We start from the raw sequence: 11,462 nt of genomic DNA on the forward strand, positions 1-11,462 counted from the left end.
AATCTATTGATTGATGGATTGATACTGGTGTTGATATACATATTTCTGCTAATAAATATATATGCTCCAGTTCTCAGGTCTTTGATGGAAACACTATGAAGATGGGGAACTCTAGTATTTCATATGTGAGAGATGAAGGAAGAGTAGATTTGATATTAATATTTGGCAAGACTCTCATTACTCTTCATAAGGTGCAGTATATACCAGAAGTTAGAAAGAATCTCATTCGTGATATTTTGCTAATAGCTATAAAATGATCTAGAGTCAGATAAAGTTGATGTAACCAACAATGATAATTTTATTAGAAGAGATGATATGTCTAATGGTTTATTCAAGCTGAATATAACAAAAGTTGACAGCAATAAAATTAGTTCTTTTTTGGTTTATAATATTGGATCTTCTAATTTATAAGTATGGTAAACTCGGTCATATAAATCATAATGCTATTTAGAGAATGATGAATTTAAATTTGATTCCTAAATATGATATAAATATATATGAATACAATCTAAGCAACTAAGAATGCTAAACTTTTAGAATTAATACATAGTGATTCATGTGACTTAAACATTTTAACTAGAAATGGAAAAAGATATTTTATTATTATTATAGATGATTTCTCTAAATAATGTTATGTGTTACTCATTAGAATAAAAGGCAAAGCTTTAAATAAATGTATGATTTATGAGAGTGAAGTTGAAAATCAATTTAATAAGAAAATTAAAATTTCTAGATCAGATAGAGGAGGAGAATATGCCTTAAATAATCTTAATAATTTTTGTTAAACAAATGGTATTGTTTATTAAATTACCCTACCTTAGTCACCTTAATCTTATGGAGTGGCTGAAACAAAAAAATAGGATTTTAATTGATATACTTAATTCTATTATTACTAGTTCTCATTTATCTTTTAATTTATGGGGAGAAGCTCTTCTATCTGCTTGTTACATCTTTAAAAGGTTTCCTCACATCTCATGGAGTAGCTGAATAAAAAAATAAAATTTTAATTGATATGGTTAATTCTATTATTACCAATTCACATCTCATGAAGCTTTTCTATCTGCTTGTTATATTCTTACAAGGTTTCCTCATAAAGATTGTAACCTAACACCTTATGAAATGTAGAAAGATAAAAAAAACATAATTTAAATCATCTTAGAATAAGGGGGTGTTTAGCCTTAGTTATAATTCCTAAAAATAAAAAGAGAAAATTAGGTCCTAAAATTATAGATGGGGTATTTATAGGATATTCTTAAAATAGTACAAGTTATAGAATTAATGAAGGGAAAGAGACTGAAGCTTATTAATTGGTCATCCAACAATGGCAGCCCAGCCTCACTGATTAGAGATCCTAAGAAGGTTCAATGGGTACTAATAAGTTGTTTTAGGATGACAAGAGAACCATGATATAATTTATAGATAACTACTCCATAGTCTCATTTTGTTAAAAGTGTTTTTAATGCAACAATAAGAGAAAGGATAGTTATCTATAATAAGTCCATAGCTAATTGTACTCGATGTTCATCTACTGTAGATACCCTAGAAGGACTTATTTAAGTGTGTGTGGTTGTGAGTCTACAATTTATAGAATTGGGCTATCTCTAGAGCATTCATGAAACCAAAATATTAGCACAAGGCCAAAAAATGTGAACCCAAATGGATGTGATAATAGCCAGTACTATATGTGTGATATGTGAAATTTGTCAAAGAGAATGGCACAACATGATATGATCCTATGGAAATTGAAGCTACTATGGTCAACCATTTCCAAGGTGCTTTGAACATGTAATCCTCTTAAGCCACTATTCATCTCACCCCAATTTTCTCCTGTGCTATTGGTCTGCAGAATCATTTTCTTACTCGAGATTTTTGGAATGGAAATTGAAGATGGTCTTTTACAATTGCCTTCAGATAGAGCTGCAGGTCTCGATAGATTTCCGTAATTATTTTTTAAAGCCTTCTAGTTCATTATCAAATATGATGTCACTACAAAACTCTGGATCATTGCTGACATATTATTCAGCATTTGTCGATGCTTATAAGTGTCATTAAATAATCTTCTGATGCTTTGCAAAGCGTCGGTAGGTGAAGAATGAAAATTAATATTTCTGACACTTTGCTGTCATGTCGGCACCTACCGATGCTTTCTAAAAGCATCAGCAACAGACGATGCTAATGTGTCGCTAAAGTCTTTAAAGTTGCTGACACTTTCAAAAAGTATCGGAAAGTTCTAAAATATGCCAACACTATGAAGCATTAGCAATTGCTTGAAGTACCAACACCTTTTCCAAAAGCATTGGTAAGTTCTAAAACATGCCGATGCTTTGAAGCATCGGCAATTGCTTGAAGTACCGACACTCTAAAGCACCAGCAATGATCAATTTCATAAAAAAATTAATCTAAAAATAATTTTACTAATCTATACAAAATATATAAACTTGTTCAAAATTCATAAGAAAATTCAAATACCAACATAATCACAATAAACACTCTATATAACATCATAATCAATATATAAATCTATCCAAAATTTATAATAAAATTCAAACACCAACATAAAGTAAAAAAAAAAACTCTATATAGCTAAATAAAATCATGATTATATTGTCCATCATGTTCATAATTTACAATCTATAATCAAAGAGAAGAAATCAAAAGAAATCTATAAAACTCAAAAAAAAAATAGAGACATTGGACTATCAGTGATCCATAGGAGCATGATCGTCATTGACTCCACCATTGCAGGAACTATCGAGACCCTACAATAAAGATATAAAAATTTTAATAGTTGAGAATATGAAAATCACAATATAAATTGAATGATTAAATGCATGAACAAATAATATATAAAAGAAAATGTACTCTAAAAGAATCCACAAATATCTATAACGTATTGTCAACTGATCAATCTGAGTCCTCATTGTGGATATTATGGTGTCATAGCTCTGTCTTATTGCTTCTATTCATGCCTCCATCCACTCTTGCACCTGTGCCTCCACCCGTGCCTCCAGCTACTTCTTAATCCACGTCTCTACCTGTGCCTCCACCTATTGCTCAATCCATGCCTCCATTCGAGCCTCAAATATACGAATATCCATACTACTAGAATTCTTTCTAGCATCTTAAGTATATCGACATACATCAGATAATTGAGTGGGGGTGACTCCAACTCTATAACCCCTCACTCTGACCATAACAATCTGATTCCAGTAGCACTGTCATCATTTGGGCCTCAATATAACTAGCCTCTGTAGATGCTAAGGACTTGCCGACATGCTCTATAACAAAAGATGAAGCTCTCTTCTATATTCAAGAAAAAAAAATATATTAATTTTATACTTAAAAATAAAATTACAAATCGCTGCACAAAATGATTATAAAGATATATAAATATAATTTTCAAATCGTCAGTAACAAAACGGTCATTTTGATGAACATGAGTTATTCTATAAAACTCTACCTGACCAAGCTCCCTCCCATGCTCATTTATCTACAGAAAAGATAAATTTTATAAAATATATAATCGATAAATTTTAATTGATAAACTCTAAGGATTTCAATACAACCTATAAGTACCATGATACATGCATGATATGTGATACATTATACACAATTTCACTAAGAAGTATGAGGATTGTATATATATCAAATTAGTCTAAAAAATTGATAATATGCTAAAGATTTTGAAAGAAGCATCCAAATTTTTGTCTACATTGTGCATAGCTCTTGGACTCCGATATATGTGGAATAGATAGAGCTAGTTGTGCAGCTCTACTAATATTAGAATATACTTACAAAATAAAGTAAAGAGTGTGATATATCTTGTATATATCACCAATCTATGTTAGTAATTAATTTAATAGAAGATATATAATGAGTGTATACAATTACCTGTCTCCTCTCGGAGAATCAATAATGAACAAACTCCTCAACTGATGAGGATCTACATCAAGAGGACAAATATTAGTAGCATTGTCCTCCACCAATCCCTCTCTCTTGTAGTCCCTCTTAAGTGTTGTCTTAAATTCTTTTCATTTTTGAATGAAAGACTTCAGCACCCATTCATGACTATATGGAGAGAGTATGAACGTACTCTAGAACAAAGTAAAAAAAGATATTCAATTATTAAATAATATAATTAATTAATTATAAATAATTTAATCTAAATTATTAAAACATTTTTTTTATCTATACTACATGTAGAATCTCAAGCTTATATGTAAAAAGCATATCATTCTATTTTGTATAGTTTAAAGGATACAGCTGATGCTTCCACACAATAGTATCTAAAAAGCTCGTCAATAATCTGACAGCCTTATTAATAGGTTGCCTTTGCACTGGATGATGACCCTCTCACTCTTAGCTAAACACCAGATATCTCTAGTCTATATAGGTCCACATCTAATCTGTGCTCTTCTGAATGCATCTATAATAAACATATAAAATAAAAAAATATATTATGAATCAATCAACCAAAATTAATACTGAAATCTTAATAGTCATGAATATATAATATTTCTTTTAGATTATCTTGGATGTTTATCTCATCTAAAATTGCATCCTCATCAATTGAAGGATCGTGTTGTGACTCAGACTACTGCATGGATAAAAGATCAGCCTCAGGCTACTACATAGATGATGGACCGACCTTAAACTGCTGTGACTGTCTTGACTATCGAGGTTGATCAAAACATAATCCACCCTAAAAAGTCTTCAACTCAATATCATCAAATCATCTATGTCGGGGTATGATAGCATCTAGCATTCATAAATAGAAATAAAAATCAGTTAGCATAAATTTTCAAATAATAAATACAATACTGATTGAATTGCTAATAAGAAACAAGATCTACTAAATGAACATGATAATATAATATAATATTTCATCCAGACCATGCACATCTTAAATATCTCTTATCAATTAAGAAATAGTCAATATTTTCTCATTCAATATCTACCCTAACCAAGTTCGTAGCATTTAGATCATCAGTTAAGGTAAGATTGTAAGACATACACTGTTTATAAGTCTCATCATCCTCTACTTCCAACCCTTTTTTCATATCATACAAGTCTCTAGAATTTGTTCTCACAACAGTAGCCCAATCCTTATCCTTTGAATCTTGTACAAAAAATGCTTGATGAGCTTAAGATAAAAAAAATGAATAGACATCCTTTAATAATACACTAGTATGTATCGATCTTGAAAAATTTATAGGTGTAAACACATTCAGATCTTGCTTCAAGCCTCTTGGCAAGTTCATGTCCACCCAATTACATCGAAATAATACTGTTTTAAATTTTTAATAATAATCTAACTCAAAAATATCCGTAGGTACATCATAATAAGTCTTTCCATCTGCTTCCATCATAACTCCACTATTCTGGATTTTTTTTAAAAATTTTCATATTCTTTTGTATGAAATTTGAATTCATTAATGATGAAACCATTATATTTGTTGACAATATTATTAGGACCTCGAGCAATGATAATTAATTCATCTAAATAGTTACTATCCATCATCATTGATACTTAAAATTATGATAAAATTATTAATATATTATTTATTTGATGTTAATAAATATATTTCAAAATTAATCCTTTTCCTCATATAGATGACTAACTTGTTTAAAAAGTCATTCAGAGAATAAGTCGATCAACCATCATTGCTCAGTCCTTGAATTGGGTCGAATGCTATTATTTACTCATCTTTGAGCAACCAAAAATTTGCTATAAGAAAATTAATATATTGATTAAGAATATTATATATAATGACAATGAAAGAAATCAACATATGACTATACTAACCTATAATACTAAGATATTTTATCACTATGAAGTAACACATAACGACAGACTTGTGCTAAAGATTTTTTGTCAAGAACCACACTTTCAACCTTATCCAAAATCCTTTCAGTAATTAAGAACTTATAAATTTCTGAGTTATCGATAATATAATTTTTTTGAGGTCGATTAAAAATGGTCTCTATACTTTTAAGATATAGTGAACAAAATGTCAAACACTATTCAACAATATATGCTTCTACAACTGAGCCTTCGGGATAGGCTCTATTTCGTTTGTAATCTTCTAAATAGATACAATACCTTCAACAACTAAAAATTCATTAAAATATTAATATGAGTATGACACTACTTATAATAAATATTTCTAAATTATAACTACAATGTTTAGTAATATTACCTCTCTATAGAAAATATCTATCTGTAGTACACCGATCCATCAAGTTTTATTTCTGTAGCTAAATAAACAACTAGATGAAATATGATAGTAAAAAATCCTGAAGGAAAGATCTTCTCTATATGGTAAAGTATTAGTATAACACCAAACCATAATTGATCAAGCTCTCATATATCAAGAATTTTGAAACATAATAACTTAAAAAATGATGACAATTGAGCAACATTAGCAACAATTTATTTTGACATTGATGACTTTAAAGTTACTGAAAAAATATCTTGCATCAAAATATGCCCATCATGACTTTTAAGGTTTGAAAGTTTCTACTCTTTGAGATTTGCACATCTTAAAATATTCAATGCATTGCCATTAGGAATCTTGATATTCTTTAGAAATATCAAAAAAAAACTTTTTTTCTCGAATGGGTATTGTGTAACATGCAGGAGGCATATAAACTTTACTATTAACAAGCTTTTTGAGATGAAGCTCTTATCTTATGCCCATCTCTTTTAAATCTAAATGCGCCTTTAAGTTATCTTTATTTTTTTTATCAAGATTTAACAATGCTCTAATCAAATTATCACAAATATTTTTCTCTATATGCATTACATCAAGATTATGCTGGAAAAGATTATACTCCCAATAAGATAAATAAAAAAAATACTCTTTTTCTTCCGCAATTGCTTAACAACTTATGTATAGATACCTCCATTGTGTCATCATCATTTTGACTTTCATCTACATGATCATCAGCATTGTAGAAGTTGTCAGCATCCTCAAATACCTTTGCATCAAGATTGCGAGTAATGACATCCTCTATCAACCCTTCATTCGTTGAATTTTCATCATCTTCCCCTCCTCTTTTCTTAGAATATTTGGAAATCTTTCCATACATGTGATTTATGCTATGCATTTGTATAAAAACCTCAGTTTTAGATGATGATATCGGAGCAGATCGTAATTTTATAGTACCATCAAATATATCTTGTTGAAATCGAAATAGATGATCGGCTTCCAACCATCGATGATGGCCCATATAGCAAAACTTTACTTCATATTTTAACCAATTTGAATGGATAAAATTTTCATCAAAGAGACATGCAATACGTCCTTTTGTGCTCCATCCAGATAAATTGGCATATACTAATAAATCATTAATAGTACAAATAAGACATGCTCTTAATTTGAATGTTTGACTACTACAAGCATCAAATGCATCAATACCCTTCCATAGATGTTTCAATTCCTGTATTAAAGGTTACAAAAAGACATCAATATCATTGCCTGGAACCTTATCATCTGAAATAATCATTGACAAAATAAGTGAAGACTATTTTATACACATCCATGGTGGCAAATTATATAGAATTAAAATGACCGACCAAGTGCTATAAGTAGAACTCAATGTTTGAAATAGATTGAAGCGATCAATAGCTAAATTTAACCTAATGCTGTAAACATCTGACGCAAAATTAAGATGTCCATCATCAAATACTTTTCATACTAAACTATCAATTGGGTATCTTAACATTTCATCTTTTGTACGACCTTCATCATGCTATCTCATCAACAAAGCTATCTTCGATGATGTATAGATCCTTTTCAATCTAGATATTAAAGGAAAGTAATACAAAACTTTAGTTGATTTTTTCTTACTCTGAGTAGCATCCATTTCACTTAATACATCACCCTCATCTTCTTTATATGATGCCCATCATGAAGATCCACAAATATTGTATGATTCTTCATTAGCATTTTCATCTCAATACAAGATACAGTCATTTGGACAACTATAAATCTTTTCATATTCAAGATCCAATTTCTTTATTAATTTTTTTGCTTCAAAAGAAGAAGTTGGTAAAGTAGTACCCTCAGAAAATGCATTCTTTAATAATTAGAGCAGCATAGTAAAACTCTTACTAGACCATCCATTTAAATATTTTAAATAAAATAAATATATAAGAAATATTTTTTTTGAAAAGTTCTTACAATTCAGATATAATTTTTGATCACAATCTTTCAACAAATTGTGATATCGATATTCTGTCTAATTATTAGATTAATGCTGAGGCCTCTCAACATGCATAAGATTAATAAATATAGATCCATCAAGCATTACAGATATTTCTTGTCTTTCACTGAAATCTTCTAAATTTTCAGCACCATATCCTAGAACATCTCTGAGAAGACCCCTCATACCATCTTCTCTTGCAGGATTTCTTTGTACATTACTGATTCCAACATCAGATGTATGTTCTATATGTGAGGATTGATTACACGAAGCTTGGAACATGGATTCTCTATGAAATATCCATTTAGTATATCCTCTTACAAAATCATTCCATACCAAATGTTCTTCAACAGTTTGTGGATCGAGAAAAGAACTATTTATATATTTTCGGCACAGATAAAAAATCTTTCCATTCATTGATCTTTTCTCAATAGCAAATTTAATGAAATTTTGGAGTCCTTCAAAATAATTTTTACTAGATCTTGACTTGCTTATCCAACTTTTGTTTATTGTATGAGAATAATAATTGAATAATAGTTTTTCTAAACGAAAAAATTATACTTAAAGTCAAGAGAAAAGAAAAAAATGTTATCAGGAGCATGAGGATAGAACAACCAATTAATTATAGTTCCTAGCTAGCCTCCTACTAGCTATCTCATAAGAAATTGAGAAGGGCACTGAAGCATAACATAGCATATAAAAATGCTGATAACTTGAAAAGGCAATATATGCAAGTAAATTAATGACCGTAAGGGCAGTGCATACTTGTGAGTTAATTAGACAAACCAGCAGGTATCCATACAAATATATTTATGGAAAATATTCTGATAAGCTCCATATCCCACAATCGCACGACAACAGAAAGAACAATGGCTTTACAACCTACAAGACATTGTCTACATCTGTACAGTATATGCCATCCCTGGCAACCTGTATTTCACGCCAAGCTACCAAAGGGCAATATTGGGTCATTACTCTATGATGCACAAGGTATCACAGAAGACATGCATGTCACTGCCAGCATCAACTCAACATAAATCTATCCGAGATATATTTCCTCCCTATCAGCATGCTTCCTCTTTTTAGATATCCAACCAGTGGCCGGTATCTTTTACTTTTTCTAAATCCATTATATACAAAACTTGATATTACAGCAAACAAGCCCTTTGACAACTGGGCATCCAATCAATTTAAACAAAATCTTGTTGACTGATTATTCTAGATTATGAAAATTAATTAACTAAGACTACCCTTAAATAGAATGAGTTCATAGTTTGGTGAATATGCTTGTCAACAAATAATCATCATATTTACCAAAAAAAAAACAAATAATCATCATGAAGCAAAACAAGCACATAATCCAATGTACACATGTCAATAAGTGGCAAGGATCGAATAACTGATCATACAGTGGTACAGTTCACCCTATGCAAGGTGTAGCAAATATGTATTGTGTCACACCTAGGCATATTGATAAACTGTGACTTAATACAGGACCTACCACAACATGAACCATGCTGGTACATGACTGGTGTGCCCCCATAGTGATATTCCAAACCATGATGATTCATCTAAATTTTCTGCTAGAAAGAAGTCTCTGCGTGAAGAGGTACATCAATTCAATGAGATATGATATTCAAAAGAAGCATATTTCAATATTATAAACAACACATACTGCATTAAGACAATCTAGTGTTACTAGTAATGCTCTATTTCTGCTTTTGCGTTATAATTTCATCCCTGGTGCAAATTTGAGTTCAAAAAACTTGCATTTTTAGTCACATACCACTCGTGACATGCATATCCATGATAGAAGAAATATGCATGTGCATCTTGATGCCGCGCTATCAAGGGATGGCATATTTTAGTTTGTGACTATGAATTGAAGGTCCTAACGTGTAGATGACAGAAGATTATGGGAAAGACACCCAAGGGCTTTAGGATTTAGAGGATTGGTTCAATATTGATCTGAATTGAGATTCAAGTCACAGTGTACAGATTTGTGAAAGTGATGAGTCAATTTCAGATACAAGAAAGACAAAAACCAAACACCCAAACAAGAAATCAATCTCCATGTCAAAGAAATCCTCAGTGCTAGTTTCAATATTTGAATTTATGTTCAGCTATCTTGTTAAAAAAATAATATAATAAGCTACTGAAAATCTTCGAAGAAATAAAATAGGACAACACTACCGGGGATCAGATCCTGGGCACTCCCAAGTGGAAAGGGGTGCAAACCAGCTGAGCTAAGGCTGGTTGGCACACATAAGTCAATTTGTGCAGCAGAAATCCATAGACAGCTCCAAATCAATGCATATCCTTCAAACCCAATTCAAGAAGGCATCAATTTGCCAGTTTCACAACATCAAACCCCAACAAATCAACACAAAACTCCTTTACAGCATCAACAGTAGATTAAAGAACAATTTTTCACCAATCCACCAAATCAAAATAATAGCAAGACCGGAGATGGAGAACCAAATCTAGAAAACATTAAAAAATATTAAAAAAAATTAGGAGAAGAGAGAATGTTTTTTTTTTGTTACTCTAGGGTAAAGGAAGTCAGAGTGGGATGGTGGTGGGGCTTCCCTTGATCAATCTTCCCTAGATCATGCTCAAAAAAAAGAAAAAAATTATAAGCAACAAAATCAGGCTCGGGAGATGGTGGCTTTCAGAACCAAACCTCTCAAAATTATAGCGGTAGTAGAGGAGCAGCTGATTGACATTTGGGAGAAGGAGAGAAGCAAAATTATAAGCAACAAAATCAGGCTCGGGAGATGGTGGCTTTCAGAACCAAACCTCTCAAAATTATAGCGGTAGTAGAGGAGCAGCTGATTGACATTTGGGAGAAGGAGAGAAGAAACTCAGAGATCAGATTGTCAGAGGAGGGGGAGCCTGCTTAGGAAAGAAAAAGATCAGCAAAGAGGAGGGGGAGATGGAGAGGTCTAGGGTTTTGATTTGGGGATGGAGGGGGCTGATAAGGATTGAATTTTGGCGATGCTTCACAACTTGCCGATGCTTTTATGCACCGCAACTTGCCAACGCTTTAAAAATACTGGCGCTTTTAAAAAGCGTCAGTAGATGAATGCAATATTTTAAATTGGCCAATGCTTCCTCATAGTGTCGGCAAAATACAGTCACAATTTTCTAAAATTCTTGTAGTATGTTATAGCTGCTATTAAAGAATATTTCCAAATTGCTCGGATGCCTATGGCATGGAAGTTTACTTATATTGTCCCTATTCCTATGAAGTA

The 11,462-nt window shown here is 31.4% G+C and overlaps 1 long non-coding RNA gene and 2 pseudogenes across 2 annotated transcripts; all 3 read right to left on the minus strand.

Annotated features, from left to right (window-relative positions):
• Positions 1 to 2,572: 2,572 nt before the first annotated feature.
• LOC140857574 (uncharacterized) lies at positions 2,573 to 11,234 on the minus strand. Of its 2 annotated transcripts, none has more exons than XR_012141045.1 (3): positions 9,710 to 11,234; positions 4,649 to 4,758; positions 2,573 to 2,759 (listed from the first exon to the last, which is right to left on the minus strand). It is a non-coding gene; the product is annotated as an uncharacterized lncRNA (long non-coding RNA). The 2 variants fall into 2 exon arrangements; XR_012141044.1 differs by lacking the exon at positions 2,573 to 2,759 and adding an exon at positions 4,224 to 4,426.
• LOC140857573 (uncharacterized) lies at positions 4,800 to 5,521 on the minus strand (annotated as a pseudogene).
• On the minus strand, positions 6,435 to 7,869 carry LOC140856940 (uncharacterized; annotated as a pseudogene).
• Positions 11,235 to 11,462: the final 228 nt, after the last annotated feature.

Source organism: Elaeis guineensis, chromosome 4, assembly GCF_000442705.2.
Source record: "Elaeis guineensis isolate ETL-2024a chromosome 4, EG11, whole genome shotgun sequence".
Taxonomy (NCBI): domain Eukaryota; kingdom Viridiplantae; phylum Streptophyta; class Magnoliopsida; order Arecales; family Arecaceae; genus Elaeis; species Elaeis guineensis.